At 45.9% G+C, this 26,074-nt stretch overlaps 11 non-coding genes across 11 annotated transcripts; all 11 read right to left on the bottom strand.

The window, feature by feature from the left end:
- Window positions 1-1,338: 1,338 nt before the first annotated feature.
- On the bottom strand, window positions 1,339-1,529 carry LOC130324489 (U2 spliceosomal RNA). The gene has a single exon (XR_008869483.1). It is a non-coding gene; the product is annotated as a U2 spliceosomal RNA (small nuclear RNA).
- A 2,085-nt stretch (window positions 1,530-3,614) lies between these two features.
- On the bottom strand, window positions 3,615-3,805 carry LOC130324488 (U2 spliceosomal RNA). The gene has a single exon (XR_008869482.1). It is a non-coding gene; the product is annotated as a U2 spliceosomal RNA (small nuclear RNA).
- A 2,076-nt stretch (window positions 3,806-5,881) lies between these two features.
- Window positions 5,882-6,072, bottom strand: LOC130324486 (U2 spliceosomal RNA). The gene has a single exon (XR_008869481.1). It is a non-coding gene; the product is annotated as a U2 spliceosomal RNA (small nuclear RNA).
- A 2,081-nt stretch (window positions 6,073-8,153) lies between these two features.
- On the bottom strand, window positions 8,154-8,344 carry LOC130324485 (U2 spliceosomal RNA). Its single transcript, XR_008869480.1, has one exon. It is a non-coding gene; the product is annotated as a U2 spliceosomal RNA (small nuclear RNA).
- Window positions 8,345-10,433: 2,089 nt separating this feature from the next.
- Window positions 10,434-10,624, bottom strand: LOC130324484 (U2 spliceosomal RNA). Its single transcript, XR_008869479.1, has one exon. It is a non-coding gene; the product is annotated as a U2 spliceosomal RNA (small nuclear RNA).
- Window positions 10,625-12,718: 2,094 nt separating this feature from the next.
- On the bottom strand, window positions 12,719-12,909 carry LOC130324483 (U2 spliceosomal RNA). Its single transcript, XR_008869478.1, has one exon. It is a non-coding gene; the product is annotated as a U2 spliceosomal RNA (small nuclear RNA).
- A 2,086-nt stretch (window positions 12,910-14,995) lies between these two features.
- LOC130324482 (U2 spliceosomal RNA) lies at window positions 14,996-15,186 on the bottom strand. Its single transcript, XR_008869477.1, has one exon. It is a non-coding gene; the product is annotated as a U2 spliceosomal RNA (small nuclear RNA).
- A 2,093-nt stretch (window positions 15,187-17,279) lies between these two features.
- Window positions 17,280-17,470, bottom strand: LOC130324481 (U2 spliceosomal RNA). Its single transcript, XR_008869476.1, has one exon. It is a non-coding gene; the product is annotated as a U2 spliceosomal RNA (small nuclear RNA).
- A 2,081-nt stretch (window positions 17,471-19,551) lies between these two features.
- LOC130324525 (U2 spliceosomal RNA) lies at window positions 19,552-19,742 on the bottom strand. The gene has a single exon (XR_008869516.1). It is a non-coding gene; the product is annotated as a U2 spliceosomal RNA (small nuclear RNA).
- Window positions 19,743-21,831: 2,089 nt separating this feature from the next.
- LOC130324479 (U2 spliceosomal RNA) lies at window positions 21,832-22,022 on the bottom strand. The gene has a single exon (XR_008869474.1). It is a non-coding gene; the product is annotated as a U2 spliceosomal RNA (small nuclear RNA).
- A 2,079-nt stretch (window positions 22,023-24,101) lies between these two features.
- On the bottom strand, window positions 24,102-24,292 carry LOC130324478 (U2 spliceosomal RNA). The gene has a single exon (XR_008869473.1). It is a non-coding gene; the product is annotated as a U2 spliceosomal RNA (small nuclear RNA).
- Window positions 24,293-26,074: the final 1,782 nt, after the last annotated feature.

The following is a 26,074-nucleotide window of genomic DNA, read 5'->3' as shown; positions in this document are numbered from 1 at the left end:
GTGATGTCAGTGGTATTGAGTGACATCACAGCACAGTGCTAAGGCTCCTGGGCCTGGACACAGCAGCGGCTGCAATATCTCAACGGAGAATACGTTTATATATATGTGTGTGTGTGCGCGTATATATATATATATATATATATATATATATATATATATATATATTTCTCCGCCGAAATCACTTTTAAACCCATTTCCACCTTTTTTTCCCTTCTCTTCCTCTTACTTTTTTTTCCCGTTTTTTTACGTTTTTCTCCTTTTCGCCTCTTTTCTGGGCGTATTATTCTTCTTTTTCTTCTTTTTTTTCGTCTAATGCATACCCCATCAGTGCAGCAATGCTTATTCAATACCGCCAGCAGATGGAGACACTGGGGGATAATTTTCTAAGGATTTATACTGATTTTTCCTGTCTGAATTTGTCGCACAGAAAGTTGCAGGCCAAATATGTGTGACATTTCTGCGACTTTAGCTTCTAGAGCATTTTTACAACATTATACATAGGTGCTGAATACATAAAAAGCGACTGTTCAGCGACAGACAAGTCGCATCGGCTGAAAGTAGGCCAGAATGTCAGTCCATGTTGGAGCAGGTTTAGATACAGTCTAAAGTATAGATCTCAAAGTCTGTGCACAGAATTTAGCAAGGGCCTCGCACCTTCTGATGCATCAGGTAGGTGCACAATAGCATAGCCTAACCCTCTGTACTTTGGTCTATATTGATGCGGGACATAGACAGCCAGCTGATGACCAATCCATTAGTGCAATGGATGGCTGGAAGCATTTGTCTTTGCCTTTGCAATACCACAGAAGCAATGCATGGTCAATGTACAGCAATGACACACCTGTGTGAACAGCCAGGAGACCCCCCCCCCCCCCATGTTATGTTACATAGTTACATAGTTAGTACGGTCGAAAAAAGACATATGTCCATCAAGTTCAACCAGGGAATTAAGGGGTAGGGGTGTGGCGCGATATTGGGGAAGGGATGAGATTTTATATTTCTTCATAAGCATTAATCTTATTTTGTCAATTAGGAACATTCAGCACCCACCCGCTATCAAGGCAGCTGCCTATCATGTCATGCCCTACCTGCACAGGTGTGCTGGCTATTTAAATGATCCAATTAAGGAGGCCATTTAGTCAGCAGCAGCAGAAGTCCTGTGCCTGGACGCTCCAACAGCGGCCAGACACAAGCAGAAGCAGAAGCAGCAGAAGCAGCAGCAGCACCACCTTTTGTTTTTTGGCTGCAGCAGCAGCAAGGCCCACAGGGCTGGCTAGCTGGCTAGCCAGCAAGCAGGTAGCAATGAAAGTAGGAATCTTTCTTTTTAACCCTGTAAGGGGGTGGTGCACTGTACCCGAAGATACTGCCATATCGGGTCAATGCATAGGGCGACGGAAGCAAGCTTCGAAATCGGCCCCCGTTCTCAAAAATCCATTTAATATATGGTCCCCAGATAGGGGACGTATCAGATATTAAACTGATAAGAACAGATACTACACTTGATCTTAGCCAAAAGGCCGAGAAGCGATAACCGTGAAAGGGGCGGGCCCAACAAGGTGCCCTTCATGGGCACTATCACTGCTTGCTGTCAGGGAGGCTGCCAGACAATTTTCCATGCACACTCTGGGCTGGGGGGCAGTCAACCACCAGTACACACAGCAGAACCTAAACCCATACCATTATTGCTAAGCAGCAAGACAGGGGCCCATTGCACTCCCACGGGGCCTTTTTAAATGCAATCCATAACCCGGATTTGCCAGGAACCCTTCTTACTCCTCCTACTTGCATGTGACACTGGGCTTAGGATCTGCATAGGAAACACACACACAAGCACACACCTACCTTTGTTGCCTGCAGATGCCTCCTTGGCTGTCCCCAAACGGTATCAAACCAACACCCACGGGAAGCTGTAAGCATAGAGGACATGCCTGCACCCCATTGGACTTACCTGTGTGGGTTAAACCCGGGTTATTTGACAACCTATGGCGGTGATGGTTCTGCTCAGGCAGAGCAGTGCTGATGCTCCTCATAAAGCTGTCGCTGCTGTGAAGGTTCTAGGTGACATCACAAATCCCTATGGTTACATACACAACAAAGCTGGGTTGTTGTTGTTTACACTCTGCAAGGCCTGTGGAAGTGAGTGACATCATAGCACTGTAGTTCTGAGGGTTCTAGATGGATGCAACAATCTCCTGTTGCTTCTATGAAGGCCATAATAGACGACATCACCAAACAGCTCCATAGTCACATACACAGCAAAGGAGAGATGTTGTTTACACCTAGTGATGTCAGTGGTATTGAGTGACATCACAGCACAGTGCTAAGGCTCCTGGGCCTGGACACAGCAGCGGCTGCAATATCTCAACGGAGAATACGTTTATATATATGTGTGTGTGTGCGCGTATATATATATATATATATATATATATATATATATATATATATTTCTCCGCCGAAATCACTTTTAAACCCCTTTCCACCTTTTTTTCCCTTCTCTTCCTCTTACTTTTTTTTCACGTTTTTTTACGTTTTTCTCCTTTTCGCCTCTTTTCTGGGCGTATTATTCTTCTTTTTCTTCTTTTTTTTCGTCTAATGCATACCCCATCAGTGCAGCAATGCTTATTCAATACCGCCAGCAGATGGAGACACTGGGGGATAATTTTCTAAGGATTTATACTGATTTTTCCTGTCTGAATTTGTCGCACAGAAAGTTGCAGGCCAAATATGTGTGACATTTCTGCGACTTTAGCTTCTAGAGCATTTTTACAACATTATACATAGGTGCTGAATACATAAAAAGCGACTGTTCAGCGACAGACAAGTCGCATCGGCTGAAAGTAGGCCAGAATGTCAGTCCATGTTGGAGCAGGTTTAGATACAGTCTAAAGTATAGATCTCAAAGTCTGTGCACAGAATTTAGCAAGGGCCTCGCACCTTCTGATGCATCAGGTAGGTGCACAATAGCATAGCCTAACCCTCTGTACTTTGGTCTATATTGATGCGGGACATAGACAGCCAGCTGATGACCAATCCATTAGTGCAATGGATGGCTGGAAGCATTTGTCTTTGCCTTTGCAATACCACAGAAGCAATGCATGGTCAATGTACAGCAATGACACACCTGTGTGAACAGCCAGGAGACCCCCCCCCCATGTTATGTTACATAGTTACATAGTTAGTACGGTCGAAAAAAGACATATGTCCATCAAGTTCAACCAGGGAATTAAGGGGTAGGGGTGTGGCGCGATATTGGGGAAGGGATGAGATTTTATATTTCTTCATAAGCATTAATCTTATTTTGTCAATTAGGAACATTCAGCACCCACCCGCTATCAAGGCAGCTGCCTATCATGTCATGCCCTACCTGCACAGGTGTGCTGGCTACTCAAATGATCCAATTAAGGAGGCCATTTAGTCAGCAGCAGCAGAAGTCCTGTGCCTGGACGCTCCAACAGCGGCCAGACACAAGCAGAAGCAGAAGCAGCAGAAGCAGCAGAAGCAGCACCTTTTGTTTTTTGGCTGCAGCAGCAGCAAGGCCCACAGGGCTGGCTAGCTGGCTAGCCAGCAAGCAGGTAGCAATGAAAGTAGGAATCTTTCTTTTTAACCCTGTAAGGGGGTGGTGCACTGTACCCGAAGATACTGCCATATCGGGTCAATGCATAGGGCGACGGAAGCAAGCTTCGAAATCGGCCCCCGTTCTCAAAAATCCATTTAATATATGGTCCCCAGATAGGGGACGTATCAGATATTAAACTGATAAGAACAGATACTACACTTGATCTTAGCCAAAAGGCCGAGAAGCGATAACCGTGAAAGGGGCGGGCCCAACAAGGTGCCCTTCATGGGCACTATCACTGCTTGCTGTCAGGGAGGCTGCCAGACAATTTTCCATGCACACTCTGGGCTGGGGGGCAGTCAACCACCAGTACACACAGCAGAACCTAAACCCATACCATTATTGCTAAGCAGCAAGACAGGGGCCCATTGCACTCCCACGGGGCCTTTTTAAATGCAATCCATAACCCGGATTTGCCAGGAACCCTTCTTACTCCTCCTACTTGCATGTGACACTGGGCTTAGGATCTGCATAGGAAACACACACACAAGCACACACCTACCTTTGTTGCCTGCAGATGCCTCCTTGGCTGTCCCCAAACGGTATCAAACCAACACCCACGGGAAGCTGTAAGCATAGAGGACATGCCTGCACCCCATTGGACTTACCTGTGTGGGTTAAACCCGGGTTATTTGACAACCTATGGCGGTGATGGTTCTGCTCAGGCAGAGCAGTGCTGATGCTCCTCATAAAGCTGTCGCTGCTGTGAAGGTTCTAGGTGACATCACAAATCCCTATGGTTACATACACAACAAAGCTGGGTTGTTGTTGTTTACACTCTGCAAGGCCTGTGGAAGTGAGTGACATCATAGCACTGTAGTTCTGAGGGTTCTAGATGGATGCAACAATCTCCTGTTGCTTCTATGAAGGCCATAATAGACGACATCACCAAACAGCTCCATAGTCACATACACAGCAAAGGAGAGATGTTGTTTACACCTAGTGATGTCAGTGGTATTGAGTGACATCACAGCACAGTGCTAAGGCTCCTGGGCCTGGACACAGCAGCGGCTGCAATATCTCAACGGAGAATACGTTTATATATATGTGTGTGTGTGCGCGTATATATATATATATATATATATATATATTTCTCCGCCGAAATCACTTTTAAACCCATTTCCACCTTTTTTTCCCTTCTCTTCCTCTTACTTTTTTTTCAAGTTTTTTTACGTTTTTCTCCTTTTCGCCTCTTTTCTGGGCGTATTATTCTTCTTTTTCTTCTTTTTTTTCGTCTAATGCATACCCCATCAGTGCAGCAATGCTTATTCAATACCGCCAGCAGATGGAGACACTGGGGGATAATTTTCTAAGGATTTATACTGATTTTTCCTGTCTGAATTTGTCGCACAGAAAGTTGCAGGCCAAATATGTGTGACATTTCTGCGACTTTAGCTTCTAGAGCATTTTTACAACATTATACATAGGTGCTGAATACATAAAAAGCGACTGTTCAGCGACAGACAAGTCGCATCGGCTGAAAGTAGGCCAGAATGTCAGTCCATGTTGGAGCAGGTTTAGATACAGTCTAAAGTATAGATCTCAAAGTCTGTGCACAGAATTTAGCAAGGGCCTCGCACCTTCTGATGCATCAGGTAGGTGCACAATAGCATAGCCTAACCCTCTGTACTTTGGTCTATATTGATGCGGGACATAGACAGCCAGCTGATGACCAATCCATTAGTGCAATGGATGGCTGGAAGCATTTGTCTTTGCCTTTGCAATACCACAGAAGCAATGCATGGTCAATGTACAGCAATGACACACCTGTGTGAACAGCCAGGAGACCCCCCCCCCCCCCCATGTTATGTTACATAGTTACATAGTTAGTACGGTCGAAAAAAGACATATGTCCATCAAGTTCAACCAGGGAATTAAGGGGTAGGGGTGTGGCGCGATATTGGGGAAGGGATGAGATTTTATATTTCTTCATAAGCATTAATCTTATTTTGTCAATTAGGAACATTCAGCACCCACCCGCTATCAAGGCAGCTGCCTATCATGTCATGCCCTACCTGCACAGGTGTGCTGGCTACTCAAATGATCCAATTAAGGAGGCCATTTAATCAGCAGCAGCAGAAGTCCTGTGCCTGGATGCTCCAACAGCGGCCAGACACAAGCAGAAGCAGAAGCAGCAGAAGCAGCAGCAGCACCACCTTTTGTTTTTTGGCTGCAGCAGCAGCAAGGCCCACAGGGCTGGCTAGCTGGCTAGCCAGCAAGCAGGTAGCAATGAAAGTAGGAATCTTTCTTTTTAACCCTGTAAGGGGGTGGTGCACTGTACCCGAAGATACTGCCATATCGGGTCAATGCATAGGGCGACGGAAGCAAGCTTCGAAATCGGCCCCCGTTCTCAAAAATCCATTTAATATATGGTCCCCAGATAGGGGACGTATCAGATATTAAACTGATAAGAACAGATACTACACTTGATCTTAGCCAAAAGGCCGAGAAGCGATAACCGTGAAAGGGGCGGGCCCAACAAGGTGCCCTTCATGGGCACTATCACTGCTTGCTGTCAGGGAGGCTGCCAGACAATTTTCCATGCACACTCTGGGCTGGGGGGCAGTCAACCACCAGTACACACAGCAGAACCTAAACCCATACCATTATTGCTAAGCAGCAAGACAGGGGCCCATTGCACTCCCACGGGGCCTTTTTAAATGCAATCCATAACCCGGATTTGCCAGGAACCCTTCTTACTCCTCCTACTTGCATGTGACACTGGGCTTAGGATCTGCATAGGAAACACACACACAAGCACACACCTACCTTTGTTGCCTGCAGATGCCTCCTTGGCTGTCCCCAAACGGTATCAAACCAACACCCACGGGAAGCTGTAAGCATAGAGGACATGCCTGCACCCCATTGGACTTACCTGTGTGGGTTAAACCCGGGTTATTTGACAACCTATGGCGGTGATGGTTCTGCTCAGGCAGAGCAGTGCTGATGCTCCTCATAAAGCTGTCGCTGCTGTGAAGGTTCTAGGTGACATCACAAATCCCTATGGTTACATACACAACAAAGCTGGGTTGTTGTTGTTTACACTCTGCAAGGCCTGTGGAAGTGAGTGACATCATAGCACTGTAGTTCTGAGGGTTCTAGATGGATGCAACAATCTCCTGTTGCTTCTATGAAGGCCATAATAGACGACATCACCAAACAGCTCCATAGTCACATACACAGCAAAGGAGAGATGTTGTTTACACCTAGTGATGTCAGTGGTATTGAGTGACATCACAGCACAGTGCTAAGGCTCCTGGGCCTGGACACAGCAGCGGCTGCAATATCTCAACGGAGAATACGTTTATATATATGTGTGTGTGTGCGCGTATATATATATATATATATATATATATATATATATTTCTCCGCCGAAATCACTTTTAAACCCATTTCCACCTTTTTTTCCCTTCTCTTCCTCTTACTTTTTTTTCACGTTTTTTTACGTTTTTCTCCTTTTCGCCTCTTTTCTGGGCGTATTATTCTTCTTTTTCTTCTTTTTTTTCGTCTAATGCATACCCCATCAGTGCAGCAATGCTTATTCAATACCGCCAGCAGATGGAGACACTGGGGGATAATTTTCTAAGGATTTATACTGATTTTTCCTGTCTGAATTTGTCGCACAGAAAGTTGCAGGCCAAATATGTGTGACATTTCTGCGACTTTAGCTTCTAGAGCATTTTTACAACATTATACATAGGTGCTGAATACATAAAAAGCGACTGTTCAGCGACAGACAAGTCGCATCGGCTGAAAGTAGGCCAGAATGTCAGTCCATGTTGGAGCAGGTTTAGATACAGTCTAAAGTATAGATCTCAAAGTCTGTGCACAGAATTTAGCAAGGGCCTCGCACCTTCTGATGCATCAGGTAGGTGCACAATAGCATAGCCTAACCCTCTGTACTTTGGTCTATATTGATGCGGGACATAGACAGCCAGCTGATGACCAATCCATTAGTGCAATGGATGGCTGGAAGCATTTGTCTTTGCCTTTGCAATACCACAGAAGCAATGCATGGTCAATGTACAGCAATGACACACCTGTGTGAACAGCCAGGAGACCCCCCCCCCCCCCATGTTATGTTACATAGTTACATAGTTAGTACGGTCGAAAAAAGACATATGTCCATCAAGTTCAACCAGGGAATTAAGGGGTAGGGGTGTGGCGCGATATTGGGGAAGGGATGAGATTTTATATTTCTTCATAAGCATTAATCTTATTTTGTCAATTAGGAACATTCAGCACCCACCCGCTATCAAGGCAGCTGCCTATCATGTCATGCCCTACCTGCACAGGTGTGCTGGCTACTCAAATGATCCAATTAAGGAGGCCATTTAATCAGCAGCAGCAGAAGTCCTGTGCCTGGATGCTCCAACAGCGGCCAGACACAAGCAGAAGCAGAAGCAGCAGAAGCAGCAGCAGCACCACCTTTTGTTTTTTGGCTGCAGCAGCAGCAAGGCCCACAGGGCTGGCTAGCTGGCTAGCCAGCAAGCAGGTAGCAATGAAAGTAGGAATCTTTCTTTTTAACCCTGTAAGGGGGTGGTGCACTGTACCCGAAGATACTGCCATATCGGGTCAATGCATAGGGCGACGGAAGCAAGCTTCGAAATCGGCCCCCGTTCTCAAAAATCCATTTAATATATGGTCCCCAGATAGGGGACGTATCAGATATTAAACTGATAAGAACAGATACTACACTTGATCTTAGCCAAAAGGCCGAGAAGCGATAACCGTGAAAGGGGCGGGCCCAACAAGGTGCCCTTCATGGGCACTATCACTGCTTGCTGTCAGGGAGGCTGCCAGACAATTTTCCATGCACACTCTGGGCTGGGGGGCAGTCAACCACCAGTACACACAGCAGAACCTAAACCCATACCATTATTGCTAAGCAGCAAGACAGGGGCCCATTGCACTCCCACGGGGCCTTTTTAAATGCAATCCATAACCCGGATTTGCCAGGAACCCTTCTTACTCCTCCTACTTGCATGTGACACTGGGCTTAGGATCTGCATAGGAAACACACACACAAGCACACACCTACCTTTGTTGCCTGCAGATGCCTCCTTGGCTGTCCCCAAACGGTATCAAACCAACACCCACGGGAAGCTGTAAGCATAGAGGACATGCCTGCACCCCATTGGACTTACCTGTGTGGGTTAAACCCGGGTTATTTGACAACCTATGGCGGTGATGGTTCTGCTCAGGCAGAGCAGTGCTGATGCTCCTCATAAAGCTGTCGCTGCTGTGAAGGTTCTAGGTGACATCACAAATCCCTATGGTTACATACACAACAAAGCTGGGTTGTTGTTGTTTACACTCTGCAAGGCCTGTGGAAGTGAGTGACATCATAGCACTGTAGTTCTGAGGGTTCTAGATGGATGCAACAATCTCCTGTTGCTTCTATGAAGGCCATAATAGACGACATCACCAAACAGCTCCATAGTCACATACACAGCAAAGGAGAGATGTTGTTTACACCTAGTGATGTCAGTGGTATTGAGTGACATCACAGCACAGTGCTAAGGCTCCTGGGCCTGGACACAGCAGCGGCTGCAATATCTCAACGGAGAATACGTTTATATATATGTGTGTGTGTGCGCGTATATATATATATATATATATATATATATATATATATATATATTTCTCCGCCGAAATCACTTTTAAACCCATTTCCACCTTTTTTTCCCTTCTCTTCCTCTTACTTTTTTTTCACGTTTTTTTACGTTTTTCTCCTTTTCGCCTCTTTTCTGGGCGTATTATTCTTCTTTTTCTTCTTTTTTTTCGTCTAATGCATACCCCATCAGTGCAGCAATGCTTATTCAATACCGCCAGCAGATGGAGACACTGGGGGATAATTTTCTAAGGATTTATACTGATTTTTCCTGTCTGAATTTGTCGCACAGAAAGTTGCAGGCCAAATATGTGTGACATTTCTGCGACTTTAGCTTCTAGAGCATTTTTACAACATTATACATAGGTGCTGAATACATAAAAAGCGACTGTTCAGCGACAGACAAGTCGCATCGGCTGAAAGTAGGCCAGAATGTCAGTCCATGTTGGAGCAGGTTTAGATACAGTCTAAAGTATAGATCTCAAAGTCTGTGCACAGAATTTAGCAAGGGCCTCGCACCTTCTGATGCATCAGGTAGGTGCACAATAGCATAGCCTAACCCTCTGTACTTTGGTCTATATTGATGCGGGACATAGACAGCCAGCTGATGACCAATCCATTAGTGCAATGGATGGCTGGAAGCATTTGTCTTTGCCTTTGCAATACCACAGAAGCAATGCATGGTCAATGTACAGCAATGACACACCTGTGTGAACAGCCAGGAGACCCCCCCCCCCCCCATGTTATGTTACATAGTTACATAGTTAGTACGGTCGAAAAAAGACATATGTCCATCAAGTTCAACCAGGGAATTAAGGGGTAGGGGTGTGGCGCGATATTGGGGAAGGGATGAGATTTTATATTTCTTCATAAGCATTAATCTTATTTTGTCAATTAGGAACATTCAGCACCCACCCGCTATCAAGGCAGCTGCCTATCATGTCATGCCCTACCTGCACAGGTGTGCTGGCTACTCAAATGATCCAATTAAGGAGGCCATTTAGTCAGCAGCAGCAGAAGTCCTGTGCCTGGACGCTCCAACAGCGGCCAGACACAAGCAGAAGCAGAAGCAGCAGAAGCAGCAGCAGCACCACCTTTTGTTTTTTGGCTGCAGCAGCAGCAAGGCCCACAGGGCTGGCTAGCTGGCTAGCCAGCAAGCAGGTAGCAATGAAAGTAGGAATCTTTCTTTTTAACCCTGTAAGGGGGTGGTGCACTGTACCCGAAGATACTGCCATATCGGGTCAATGCATAGGGCGACGGAAGCAAGCTTCGAAATCGGCCCCCGTTCTCAAAAATCCATTTAATATATGGTCCCCAGATAGGGGACGTATCAGATATTAAACTGATAAGAACAGATACTACACTTGATCTTAGCCAAAAGGCCGAGAAGCGATAACCGTGAAAGGGGCGGGCCCAACAAGGTGCCCTTCATGGGCACTATCACTGCTTGCTGTCAGGGAGGCTGCCAGACAATTTTCCATGCACACTCTGGGCTGGGGGGCAGTCAACCACCAGTACACACAGCAGAACCTAAACCCATACCATTATTGCTAAGCAGCAAGACAGGGGCCCATTGCACTCCCACGGGGCCTTTTTAAATGCAATCCATAACCCGGATTTGCCAGGAACCCTTCTTACTCCTCCTACTTGCATGTGACACTGGGCTTAGGATCTGCATAGGAAACACACACACAAGCACACACCTACCTTTGTTGCCTGCAGATGCCTCCTTGGCTGTCCCCAAACGGTATCAAACCAACACCCACGGGAAGCTGTAAGCATAGAGGACATGCCTGCACCCCATTGGACTTACCTGTGTGGGTTAAACCCGGGTTATTTGACAACCTATGGCGGTGATGGTTCTGCTCAGGCAGAGCAGTGCTGATGCTCCTCATAAAGCTGTCGCTGCTGTGAAGGTTCTAGGTGACATCACAAATCCCTATGGTTACATACACAACAAAGCTGGGTTGTTGTTGTTTACACTCTGCAAGGCCTGTGGAAGTGAGTGACATCATAGCACTGTAGTTCTGAGGGTTCTAGATGGATGCAACAATCTCCTGTTGCTTCTATGAAGGCCATAATAGACGACATCACCAAACAGCTCCATAGTCACATACACAGCAAAGGAGAGATGTTGTTTACACCTAGTGATGTCAGTGGTATTGAGTGACATCACAGCACAGTGCTAAGGCTCCTGGGCCTGGACACAGCAGCGGCTGCAATATCTCAACGGAGAATACGTTTATATATATGTGTGTGTGTGCGCGTATATATATATATATATATATATATATATATATATATATATATATATTTCTCCGCCGAAATCACTTTTAAACCCATTTCCACCTTTTTTTCCCTTCTCTTCCTCTTACTTTTTTTTCACGTTTTTTTACGTTTTTCTCCTTTTCGCCTCTTTTCTGGGCGTATTATTCTTCTTTTTCTTCTTTTTTTTCGTCTAATGCATACCCCATCAGTGCAGCAATGCTTATTCAATACCGCCAGCAGATGGAGACACTGGGGGATAATTTTCTAAGGATTTATACTGATTTTTCCTGTCTGAATTTGTCGCACAGAAAGTTGCAGGCCAAATATGTGTGACATTTCTGCGACTTTAGCTTCTAGAGCATTTTTACAACATTATACATAGGTGCTGAATACATAAAAAGCGACTGTTCAGCGACAGACAAGTCGCATCGGCTGAAAGTAGGCCAGAATGTCAGTCCATGTTGGAGCAGGTTTAGATACAGTCTAAAGTATAGATCTCAAAGTCTGTGCACAGAATTTAGCAAGGGCCTCGCACCTTCTGATGCATCAGGTAGGTGCACAATAGCATAGCCTAACCCTCTGTACTTTGGTCTATATTGATGCGGGACATAGACAGCCAGCTGATGACCAATCCATTAGTGCAATGGATGGCTGGAAGCATTTGTCTTTGCCTTTGCAATACCACAGAAGCAATGCATGGTCAATGTACAGCAATGACACACCTGTGTGAACAGCCAGGAGACCCCCCCCCCCCCCCATGTTATGTTACATAGTTACATAGTTAGTACGGTCGAAAAAAGACATATGTCCATCAAGTTCAACCAGGGAATTAAGGGGTAGGGGTGTGGCGCGATATTGGGGAAGGGATGAGATTTTATATTTCTTCATAAGCATTAATCTTATTTTGTCAATTAGGAACATTCAGCACCCACCCGCTATCAAGGCAGCTGCCTATCATGTCATGCCCTACCTGCACAGGTGTGCTGGCTACTCAAATGATCCAATTAAGGAGGCCATTTAGTCAGCAGCAGCAGAAGTCCTGTGCCTGGACGCTCCAACAGCGGCCAGACACAAGCAGAAGCAGAAGCAGCAGAAGCAGCAGCAGCACCACCTTTTGTTTTTTGGCTGCAGCAGCAGCAAGGCCCACAGGGCTGGCTAGCTGGCTAGCCAGCAAGCAGGTAGCAATGAAAGTAGGAATCTTTCTTTTTAACCCTGTAAGGGGGTGGTGCACTGTACCCGAAGATACTGCCATATCGGGTCAATGCATAGGGCGACGGAAGCAAGCTTCGAAATCGGCCCCCGTTCTCAAAAATCCATTTAATATATGGTCCCCAGATAGGGGACGTATCAGATATTAAACTGATAAGAACAGATACTACACTTGATCTTAGCCAAAAGGCCGAGAAGCGATAACCGTGAAAGGGGCGGGCCCAACAAGGTGCCCTTCATGGGCACTATCACTGCTTGCTGTCAGGGAGGCTGCCAGACAATTTTCCATGCACACTCTGGGCTGGGGGGCAGTCAACCACCAGTACACACAGCAGAACCTAAACCCATACCATTATTGCTAAGCAGCAAGACAGGGGCCCATTGCACTCCCACGGGGCCTTTTTAAATGCAATCCATAACCCGGATTTGCCAGGAACCCTTCTTACTCCTCCTACTTGCATGTGACACTGGGCTTAGGATCTGCATAGGAAACACACACACAAGCACACACCTACCTTTGTTGCCTGCAGATGCCTCCTTGGCTGTCCCCAAACGGTATCAAACCAACACCCACGGGAAGCTGTAAGCATAGAGGACATGCCTGCACCCCATTGGACTTACCTGTGTGGGTTAAACCCGGGTTATTTGACAACCTATGGCGGTGATGGTTCTGCTCAGGCAGAGCAGTGCTGATGCTCCTCATAAAGCTGTCGCTGCTGTGAAGGTTCTAGGTGACATCACAAATCCCTATGGTTACATACACAACAAAGCTGGGTTGTTGTTGTTTACACTCTGCAAGGCCTGTGGAAGTGAGTGACATCATAGCACTGTAGTTCTGAGGGTTCTAGATGGATGCAACAATCTCCTGTTGCTTCTATGAAGGCCATAATAGACGACATCACCAAACAGCTCCATAGTCACATACACAGCAAAGGAGAGATGTTGTTTACACCTAGTGATGTCAGTGGTATTGAGTGACATCACAGCACAGTGCTAAGGCTCCTGGGCCTGGACACAGCAGCGGCTGCAATATCTCAACGGAGAATACGTTTATATATATGTGTGTGTGTGCGCGTATATATATATATATATATATATATATATATATATATATATATTTCTCCGCCGAAATCACTTTTAAACCCATTTCCACCTTTTTTTCCCTTCTCTTCCTCTTACTTTTTTTTCACGTTTTTTTACGTTTTTCTCCTTTTCGCCTCTTTTCTGGGCGTATTATTCTTCTTTTTCTTCTTTTTTTTCGTCTAATGCATACCCCATCAGTGCAGCAATGCTTATTCAATACCGCCAGCAGATGGAGACACTGGGGGATAATTTTCTAAGGATTTATACTGATTTTTCCTGTCTGAATTTGTCGCACAGAAAGTTGCAGGCCAAATATGTGTGACATTTCTGCGACTTTAGCTTCTAGAGCATTTTTACAACATTATACATAGGTGCTGAATACATAAAAAGCGACTGTTCAGCGACAGACAAGTCGCATCGGCTGAAAGTAGGCCAGAATGTCAGTCCATGTTGGAGCAGGTTTAGATACAGTCTAAAGTATAGATCTCAAAGTCTGTGCACAGAATTTAGCAAGGGCCTCGCACCTTCTGATGCATCAGGTAGGTGCACAATAGCATAGCCTAACCCTCTGTACTTTGGTCTATATTGATGCGGGACATAGACAGCCAGCTGATGACCAATCCATTAGTGCAATGGATGGCTGGAAGCATTTGTCTTTGCCTTTGCAATACCACAGAAGCAATGCATGGTCAATGTACAGCAATGACACACCTGTGTGAACAGCCAGGAGACCCCCCCCCCCCCCATGTTATGTTACATAGTTACATAGTTAGTACGGTCGAAAAAAGACATATGTCCATCAAGTTCAACCAGGGAATTAAGGGGTAGGGGTGTGGCGCGATATTGGGGAAGGGATGAGATTTTATATTTCTTCATAAGCATTAATCTTATTTTGTCAATTAGGAACATTCAGCACCCACCCGCTATCAAGGCAGCTGCCTATCATGTCATGCCCTACCTGCACAGGTGTGCTGGCTACTCAAATGATCCAATTAAGGAGGCCATTTAGTCAGCAGCAGCAGAAGTCCTGTGCCTGGACGCTCCAACAGCGGCCAGACACAAGCAGAAGCAGAAGCAGCAGCAGCAGCAGCACCACCTTTTGTTTTTTGGCTGCAGCAGCAGCAAGGCCCACAGGGCTGGCTAGCTGGCTAGCCAGCAAGCAGGTAGCAATGAAAGTAGGAATCTTTCTTTTTAACCCTGTAAGGGGGTGGTGCACTGTACCCGAAGATACTGCCATATCGGGTCAATGCATAGGGCGACGGAAGCAAGCTTCGAAATCGGCCCCCGTTCTCAAAAATCCATTTAATATATGGTCCCCAGATAGGGGACGTATCAGATATTAAACTGATAAGAACAGATACTACACTTGATCTTAGCCAAAAGGCCGAGAAGCGATAACCGTGAAAGGGGCGGGCCCAACAAGGTGCCCTTCATGGGCACTATCACTGCTTGCTGTCAGGGAGGCTGCCAGACAATTTTCCATGCACACTCTGGGCTGGGGGGCAGTCAACCACCAGTACACACAGCAGAACCTAAACCCATACCATTATTGCTAAGCAGCAAGACAGGGGCCCATTGCACTCCCACGGGGCCTTTTTAAATGCAATCCATAACCCGGATTTGCCAGGAACCCTTCTTACTCCTCCTACTTGCATGTGACACTGGGCTTAGGATCTGCATAGGAAACACACACACAAGCACACACCTACCTTTGTTGCCTGCAGATGCCTCCTTGGCTGTCCCCAAACGGTATCAAACCAACACCCACGGGAAGCTGTAAGCATAGAGGACATGCCTGCACCCCATTGGACTTACCTGTGTGGGTTAAACCCGGGTTATTTGACAACCTATGGCGGTGATGGTTCTGCTCAGGCAGAGCAGTGCTGATGCTCCTCATAAAGCTGTCGCTGCTGTGAAGGTTCTAGGTGACATCACAAATCCCTATGGTTACATACACAACAAAGCTGGGTTGTTGTTGTTTACACTCTGCAAGGCCTGTGGAAGTGAGTGACATCATAGCACTGTAGTTCTGAGGGTTCTAGATGGATGCAACAATCTCCTGTTGCTTCTATGAAGGCCATAATAGACGACATCACCAAACAGCTCCATAGTCACATACACAGCAAAGGAGAGATGTTGTTTACACCTAGTGATGTCAGTGGTATTGAGTGACATCACAGCACAGTGCTAAGGCTCCTGGGCCTGGACACAGCAGCGGCTGCAATATCTCAACGGAGAATACGTTTATATATATGTGTGTGTGTGCGCGTATATATATATATATATATATATATATATATATATATATATATATTTCTCCGCCGAAATCACTTTTAAACCCATTTCCACCTTTTTTTCCCTTCTCTTCCTCTTACTTTTTTTTCACGTTTTTTTTACGTTTTTCTCCTTTTCGCCTCTTTTCTGGGCGTATTATTCTTCTTTTTCTTCTTTTTTTTCGTCTAATGCATACCCCATCAGTGCAGCAATGCTTATTCAATACCGCCAGCAGATGGAGACACTGGGGGATAATTTTCTAAGGATTTATACTGATTTTTCCTGTCTGAATTTGTCGCACAGAAAGTTGCAGGCCAAATATGTGTGACATTTCTGCGACTTTAGCTTCTAGAGCATTTTTACAACATTATACATAGGTGCTGAATACATAAAAAGCGACTGTTCAGCGACAGACAAGTCGCATCGGCTGAAAGTAGGCCAGAATGTCAGTCCATGTTGGAGCAGGTTTAGATACAGTCTAAAGTATAGATCTCAAAGTCTGTGCACAGAATTTAGCAAGGGCCTCGCACCTTCTGATGCATCAGGTAGGTGCACAATAGCATAGCCTAACCCTCTGTACTTTGGTCTATATTGATGCGGGACATAGACAGCCAGCTGATGACCAATCCATTAGTGCAATGGATGGCTGGAAGCATTTGTCTTTGCCTTTGCAATACCACAGAAGCAATGCATGGTCAATGTACAGCAATGACACACCTGTGTGAACAGCCAGGAGACCCCCCCCCCCCCCCATGTTATGTTACATAGTTACATAGTTAGTACGGTCGAAAAAAGACATATGTCCATCAAGTTCAACCAGGGAATTAAGGGGTAGGGGTGTGGCGCGATATTGGGGAAGGGATGAGATTTTATATTTCTTCATAAGCATTAATCTTATTTTGTCAATTAGGAACATTCAGCACCCACCCGCTATCAAGGCAGCTGCCTATCATGTCATGCCCTACCTGCACAGGTGTGCTGGCTACTCAAATGATCCAATTAAGGAGGCCATTTAGTCAGCAGCAGCAGAAGTCCTGTGCCTGGACGCTCCAACAGCGGCCAGACACAAGCAGAAGCAGAAGCAGCAGAAGCAGCAGCAGCACCACCTTTTGTTTTTTGGCTGCAGCAGCAGCAAGGCCCACAGGGCTGGCTAGCTGGCTAGCCAGCAAGCAGGTAGCAATGAAAGTAGGAATCTTTCTTTTTAACCCTGTAAGGGGGTGGTGCACTGTACCCGAAGATACTGCCATATCGGGTCAATGCATAGGGCGACGGAAGCAAGCTTCGAAATCGGCCCCCGTTCTCAAAAATCCATTTAATATATGGTCCCCAGATAGGGGACGTATCAGATATTAAACTGATAAGAACAGATACTACACTTGATCTTAGCCAAAAGGCCGAGAAGCGATAACCGTGAAAGGGGCGGGCCCAACAAGGTGCCCTTCATGGGCACTATCACTGCTTGCTGTCAGGGAGGCTGCCAGACAATTTTCCATGCACACTCTGGGCTGGGGGGCAGTCAACCACCAGTACACACAGCAGAACCTAAACCCATACCATTATTGCTAAGCAGCAAGACAGGGGCCCATTGCACTCCCACGGGGCCTTTTTAAATGCAATCCATAACCCGGATTTGCCAGGAACCCTTCTTACTCCTCCTACTTGCATGTGACACTGGGCTTAGGATCTGCATAGGAAACACACACACAAGCACACACCTACCTTTGTTGCCTGCAGATGCCTCCTTGGCTGTCCCCAAACGGTATCAAACCAACACCCACGGGAAGCTGTAAGCATAGAGGACATGCCTGCACCCCATTGGACTTACCTGTGTGGGTTAAACCCGGGTTATTTGACAACCTATGGCGGTGATGGTTCTGCTCAGGCAGAGCAGTGCTGATGCTCCTCATAAAGCTGTCGCTGCTGTGAAGGTTCTAGGTGACATCACAAATCCCTATGGTTACATACACAACAAAGCTGGGTTGTTGTTGTTTACACTCTGCAAGGCCTGTGGAAGTGAGTGACATCATAGCACTGTAGTTCTGAGGGTTCTAGATGGATGCAACAATCTCCTGTTGCTTCTATGAAGGCCATAATAGACGACATCACCAAACAGCTCCATAGTCACATACACAGCAAAGGAGAGATGTTGTTTACACCTAGTGATGTCAGTGGTATTGAGTGACATCACAGCACAGTGCTAAGGCTCCTGGGCCTGGACACAGCAGCGGCTGCAATATCTCAACGGAGAATACGTTTATATATATGTGTGTGTGTGCGCGTATATATATATATATATATATATATATATATATATATATATATTTCTCCGCCGAAATCACTTTTAAACCCATTTCCACCTTTTTTTTCCCTTCTCTTCCTCTTACTTTTTTTTCACGTTTTTTTTACGTTTTTCTCCTTTTCGCCTCTTTTCTGGGCGTATTATTCTTCTTTTTCTTCTTTTTTTTCGTCTAATGCATACCCCATCAGTGCAGCAATGCTTATTCAATACCGCCAGCAGATGGAGACACTGGGGGATAATTTTCTAAGGATTTATACTGATTTTTCCTGTCTGAATTTGTCGCACAGAAAGTTGCAGGCCAAATATGTGTGACATTTCTGCGACTTTAGCTTCTAGAGCATTTTTACAACATTATACATAGGTGCTGAATACATAAAAAGCGACTGTTCAGCGACAGACAAGTCGCATCGGCTGAAAGTAGGCCAGAATGTCAGTCCATGTTGGAGCAGGTTTAGATACAGTCTAAAGTATAGATCTCAAAGTCTGTGCACAGAATTTAGCAAGGGCCTCGCACCTTCTGATGCATCAGGTAGGTGCACAATAGCATAGCCTAACCCTCTGTACTTTGGTCTATATTGATGCGGGACATAGACAGCCAGCTGATGACCAATCCATTAGTGCAATGGATGGCTGGAAGCATTTGTCTTTGCCTTTGCAATACCACAGAAGCAATGCATGGTCAATGTACAGCAATGACACACCTGTGTGAACAGCCAGGAGACCCCCCCCCCCCCCTGTTATGTTACATAGTTACATAGTTAGTACGGTCGAAAAAAGACATATGTCCATCAAGTTCAACCAGGGAATTAAGGGGTAGGGGTGTGGCGCGATATTGGGGAAGGGATGAGATTTTATATTTCTTCATAAGCATTAATCTTATTTTGTCAATTAGGAACATTCAGCACCCACCCGCTATCAAGGCAGCTGCCTATCATGTCATGCCCTACCTGCACAGGTGTGCTGGCTACTCAAATGATCCAATTAAGGAGGCCATTTAGTCAGCAGCAGCAGAAGTCCTGTGCCTGGACGCTCCAACAGCGGCCAGACACAAGCAGAAGCAGAAGCAGCAGAAGCACCACCTTTTGTTTTTTGGCTGCAGCAGCAGCAAGGCCCACAGGGCTGGCTAGCTGGCTAGCCAGCAAGCAGGTAGCAATGAAAGTAGGAATCTTTCTTTTTAACCCTGTAAGGGGGTGGTGCACTGTACCCGAAGATACTGCCATATCGAGTCAATGCATAGGGCGACGGAAGCAAGCTTCGAAATCGGCCCCCGTTCTCAAAAATCCATTTAATATATGGTCCCCAGATAGGGGACGTATCAGATATTAAACTGATAAGAACAGATACTACACTTGATCTTAGCCAAAAGGCCGAGAAGCGATAACCGTGAAAGGGGCGGGCCCAACAAGGTGCCCTTCATGGGCACTATCACTGCTTGCTGTCAGGGAGGCTGCCAGACAATTTTCCATGCACACTCTGGGCTGGGGGGCAGTCAACCACCAGTACACACAGCAGAACCTAAACCCATACCATTATTGCTAAGCAGCAAGACAGGGGCCCATTGCACTCCCACGGGGCCTTTTTAAATGCAATCCATAACCTGGATTTGCCAGGAACCCTTCTTACTCCTCCTACTTGCATGTGACACTGGGCTTAGGATCTGCATAGGAAACACACACACAAGCACACACCTACCTTTGTTGCCTGCAGATGCCTCCTTGGCTGTCCCCAAACGGTATCAAACCAACACCCACGGGAAGCTGTAAGCATAGAGGACATGCCTGCACCCCATTGGACTTACCTGTGTGGGTTAAACCCGGGTTATTTGACAACCTATGGCGGTGATGGTTCTGCTCAGGCAGAGCAGTGCTGATGCTCCTCATAAAGCTGTCGCTGCTGTGAAGGTTCTAGGTGACATCACAAATCCCTATGGTTACATACACAACAAAGCTGGGTTGTTGTTGTTTACACTCTGCAAGGCCTGTGGAAGTGAGTGACATCATAGCACTGTAGTTCTGAGGGTTCTAGATGGATGCAACAATCTCCTGTTGCTTCTATGAAGGCCATAATAGACGACATCACCAAACAGCTCCATAGTCACATACACAGCAAAGGAGAGATGTTGTTTACACCTAGTGATGTCAGTGGTATTGAGTGACATCACAGCACAGTGCTAAGGCTCCTGGGCCTGGACACAGCAGCGGCTGCAATATCTCAACGGAGAATACGTTTATATATATGTGTGTGTGTGCGCGTATATATATATATATATATATATATATATATATATATATTTCTCCGCCGAAATCACTTTTAAACCCATTTCCACCTTTTTTTCCCTTCTCTTCCTCTTACTTTTTTTTCACGTTTTTTTACGTTTTTCTCCTTTTCGCCTCTTTTCTGGGCGTATTATTCTTCTTTTTCTTCTTTTTTTTTCGTCTAATGCATACCCCATCAGTGCAGCAATGCTTATTCAATACCGCCAGCAGATGGAGACACTGGGGGATAATTTTCTAAGGATTTATACTGATTTTTCCTGTCTGAATTTGTCGCACAGAAAGTTGCAGGCCAAATATGTGTGACATTTCTGCGACTTTAGCTTCTAGAGCATTTTTACAACATTATACATAGGTGCTGAATACATAAAAAGCGACTGTTCAGCGACAGACAAGTCGCATCGGCTGAAAGTAGGCCAGAATGTCAGTCCATGTTGGAGCAGGTTTAGATACAGTCTAAAGTATAGATCTCAAAGTCTGTGCACAGAATTTAGCAAGGGCCTCGCACCTTCTGATGCATCAGGTAGGTGCACAATAGCATAGCCTAACCCTCTGTACTTTGGTCTATATTGATGCGGGACATAGACAGCCAGCTGATGACCAATCCATTAGTGCAATGGATGGCTGGAAGCATTTGTCTTTGCCTTTGCAATACCACAGAAGCAATGCATGGTCAATGTACAGCAATGACACACCTGTGTGAACAGCCAGGAGACCCCCCCCCCCCCCCCCATGTTATGTTACATAGTTACATAGTTAGTACGGTCGAAAAAAGACATATGTCCATCAAGTTCAACCAGGGAATAAAGGGGTAGGGGTGTGGCGCGATATTGGGGAAGGGATGAGATTTTATATTTCTTCATAAGCATTAATCTTATTTTGTCAATTAGGAACATTCAGCACCCACCCGCTATCAAGGCAGCTGCCTATCATGTCATGCCCTACCTGCACAGGTGTGCTGGCTACTCAAATGATCCAATTAAGGAGGCCATTTAGTCAGCAGCAGCAGAAGTCCTGTGCCTGGACGCTCCAACAGCGGCCAGACACAAGCAGAAGCAGAAGCAGCAGAAGCAGCAGCAGCACCACCTTTTGTTTTTTGGCTGCAGCAGCAGCAAGGCCCACAGGGCTGGCTAGCTGGCTAGCCAGCAAGCAGGTAGCAATGAAAGTAGGAATCTTTCTTTTTAACCCTGTAAGGGGGTGGTGCACTGTACCCGAAGATACTGCCATATCGGGTCAATGCATAGGGCGACGGAAGCAAGCTTCGAAATCGGCCCCCGTTCTCAAAAATCCATTTAATATATGGTCCCCAGATAGGGGACGTATCAGATATTAAACTGATAAGAACAGATACTACACTTGATCTTAGCCAAAAGGCCGAGAAGCGATAACCGTGAAAGGGGCGGGCCCAACAAGGTGCCCTTCATGGGCACTATCACTGCTTGCTGTCAGGGAGGCTGCCAGACAATTTTCCATGCACACTCTGGGCTGGGGGGCAGTCAACCACCAGTACACACAGCAGAACCTAAACCCATACTATTATTGCTAAGCAGCAAGACAGGGGCCCATTGCACTCCCACGGGGCCTTTTTAAATGCAATCCATAACCCGGATTTGCCAGGAACCCTTCTTACTCCTCCTACTTGCATGTGACACTGGGCTTAGGATCTGCATAGGAAACACACACACAAGCACACACCTACCTTTGTTGCCTGCAGATGCCTCCTTGGCTGTCCCCAAACGGTATCAAACCAACACCCACGGGAAGCTGTAAGCATAGAGGACATGCCTGCACCCCATTGGACTTACCTGTGTGGGTTAAACCCGGGTTATTTGACAACCTATGGCGGTGATGGTTCTGCTCAGGCAGAGCAGTGCTGATGCTCCTCATAAAGCTGTCGCTGCTGTGAAGGTTCTAGGTGACATCACAAATCCCTATGGTTACATACACAACAAAGCTGGGTTGTTGTTGTTTACACTCTGCAAGGCCTGTGGAAGTGAGTGACATCATAGCACTGTAGTTCTGAGGGTTCTAGATGGATGCAACAATCTCCTGTTGCTTCTATGAAGGCCATAATAGACGACATCACCAAACAGCTCCATAGTCACATACACAGCAAAGGAGAGATGTTGTTTACACCTAGTGATGTCAGTGGTATTGAGTGACATCACAGCACAGTGCTAAGGCTCCTGGGCCTGGACACAGCAGCGGCTGCAATATCTCAACGGAGAATACGTTTATATATATGTGTGTGTGTGCGCGTATATATATATATATATATATATATATATATATATATATTTCTCCGCCGAAATCACTTTTAAACCCATTTCCACCTTTTTTTCCCTTCTCTTCCTCTTACTTTTTTTTCACGTTTTTTTTACGTTTTTCTCCTTTTCGCCTCTTTTCTGGGCTTATTATTCTTCTTTTTCTTCTTTTTTTTCGTCTAATGCATACCCCATCAGTGCAGCAATGCTTATTCAATACCGCCAGCAGATGGAGACACTGGGGGATAATTTTCTAAGGATTTATACTGATTTTTCCTGTCTGAATTTGTCGCACAGAAAGTTGCAGGCCAAATATGTGTGACATTTCTGCGACTTTAGCTTCTAGAGCATTTTTACAACATTATACATAGGTGCTGAATACATAAAAAGCGACTGTTCAGCGACAGACAAGTCGCATCGGCTGAAAGTAGGCCAGAATGTCAGTCCATGTTGGAGCAGGTTTAGATACAGTCTAAAGTATAGATCTCAAAGTCTGTGCACAGAATTTAGCAAGGGCCTCGCACCTTCTGATGCATCAGGTAGGTGCACAATAGCATAGCCTAACCCTCTGTACTTTGGTCTATATTGATGCGGGACATAGACAGCCAGCTGATGACCAATCCATTAGTGCAATGGATGGCTGGAAGCATTTGTCTTTGCCTTTGCAATACCACAGAAGCAATGCATGGTCAATGTACAGCAATGACACACCTGTGTGAACAGCCAGGAGACCCCCCCCCCCCCCCCATGTTATGTTACATAGTTACATAGTTAGTACGGTCGAAAAAAGACATATGTCCATCAAGTTCAACCAGGGAATTAAGGGGTAGGGGTGTGGCGCGATATTGGGGAAGGGATGAGATTTTATATTTCTTCATAAGCATTAATCTTATTTTGTCAATTAGGAACATTCAGCACCCACCCGCTATCAAGGCAGCTGCCTATCATGTCATGCCCTACCTGCACAGGTGTGCTGGCTACTCAAATGATCCAATTAAGGAGGCCATTTAGTCAGCAGCAGCAGAAGTCCTGTGCCTGGACGCTCCAACAGCGGCCAGACACAAGCAGAAGCAGAAGCAGCAGCAGCACCACCTTTTGTTTTTTGGCTGCAGCAGCAGCAAGGCCCACAGGGCTGGCTAGCTGGCTAGCCAGCAAGCAGGTAGCAATGAAAGTAGGAATCTTTCTTTTTAACCCTGTAAGGGGGTGGTGCACTGTACCCGAAGATACTGCCATATCGGGTCAATGCATAGGGCGACGGAAGCAAGCTTCGAAATCGGCCCCCGTTCTCAAAAATCCATTTAATATATGGTCCCCAGATAGGGGACGTATCAGATATTAAACTGATAAGAACAGATACTACACTTGATCTTAGCCAAAAGGCCGAGAAGCGATAACCGTGAAAGGGGCGGGCCCAACAAGGTGCCCTTCATGGGCACTATCACTGCTTGCTGTCAGGGAGGCTGCCAGACAATTTTCCATGCACACTCTGGGCTGGGGGGCAGTCAACCACCAGTACACACAGCAGAACCTAAACCCATACCATTATTGCTAAGCAGCAAGACAGGGGCCCATTGCACTCCCACGGGGCCTTTTTAAATGCAATCCATAACCCGGATTTGCCAGGAACCCTTCTTACTCCTCCTACTTGCATGTGACACTGGGCTTAGGATCTGCATAGGAAACACACACACAAGCACACACCTACCTTTGTTGCCTGCAGATGCCTCCTTGGCTGTCCCCAAACGGTATCAAACCAACACCCACGGGAAGCTGTAAGCATAGAGGACATGCCTGCACCCCATTGGACTTACCTGTGTGGGTTAAACCCGGGTTATTTGACAACCTATGGCGGTGATGGTTCTGCTCAGGCAGAGCAGTGCTGATGCTCCTCATAAAGCTGTCGCTGCTGTGAAGGTTCTAGGTGACATCACAAATCCCTATGGTTACATACACAACAAAGCTGGGTTGTTGTTGTTTACACTCTGCAAGGCCTGTGGAAGTGAGTGACATCATAGCACTGTAGTTCTGAGGGTTCTAGATGGATGCAACAATCTCCTGTTGCTTCTATGAAGGCCATAATAGACGACATCACCAAACAGCTCCATAGTCACATACACAGCAAAGGAGAGATGTTGTTTACACCTAGTGATGTCAGTGGTATTGAGTGACATCACAGCACAGTGCTAAGGCTCCTGGGCCTGGACACAGCAGCGGCTGCAATATCTCAACGGAGAATACGTTTATATATATGTGTGTGTGTGCGCGTATATATATATATATATATATATATATATATATATATATATATTTCTCCGCCGAAATCACTTTTAAACCCATTTCCACCTTTTTTTCCCTTCTCTTCCTCTTACTTTTTTTTCACGTTTTTTTACGTTTTTCTCCTTTTCGCCTCTTTTCTGGGCGTATTATTCTTCTTTTTCTTCTTTTTTTTCGTCTAATGCATACCCCATCAGTGCAGCAATGCTTATTCAATACCGCCAGCAGATGGAGACACTGGGGGATAATTTTCTAAGGATTTATACTGATTTTTCCTGTCTGAATTTGTCGCACAGAAAGTTGCAGGCCAAATATGTGTGACATTTCTGCGACTTTAGCTTCTAGAGCATTTTTACAACATTATACATAGGTGCTGAATACATAAAAAGCGACTGTTCAGCGACAGACAAGTCGCATCGGCTGAAAGTAGGCCAGAATGTCAGTCCATGTTGGAGCAGGTTTAGATACAGTCTAAAGTATAGATCTCAAAGTCTGTGCACAGAATTTAGCAAGGGCCTCGCACCTTCTGATGCATCAGGTAGGTGCACAATAGCATAGCCTAACCCTCTGTACTTTGGTCTATATTGATGCGGGACATAGACAGCCAGCTGATGAGCAATCCATTAGTGCAATGGATGGCTGGAAGCATTTGTCTTTGCCTTTGCAATACCACAGAAGCAATGCATGGTCAATGTACAGCAATGACACACCTGTGTGAACAGCCAGGAGACCCCCCCCCCCCCATGTTATGTTACATAGTTACATAGTTAGTACGGTCGAAAAAAGACATATGTCCATCAAGTTCAACCAGGGAATTAAGGGGTAGGGGTGTGGCGCGATATTGGGGAAGGGATGAGATTTTATATTTCTTCATAAGCATTAATCTTATTTTGTCAATTA

Source organism: Hyla sarda, unplaced genomic scaffold (assembly GCF_029499605.1).
Source record: "Hyla sarda isolate aHylSar1 unplaced genomic scaffold, aHylSar1.hap1 scaffold_265, whole genome shotgun sequence".
Classification (NCBI taxonomy): Eukaryota; Metazoa; Chordata; class Amphibia; order Anura; family Hylidae; genus Hyla; species Hyla sarda.
This window is presented reverse-complemented; position numbering and strand designations above follow the sequence as displayed.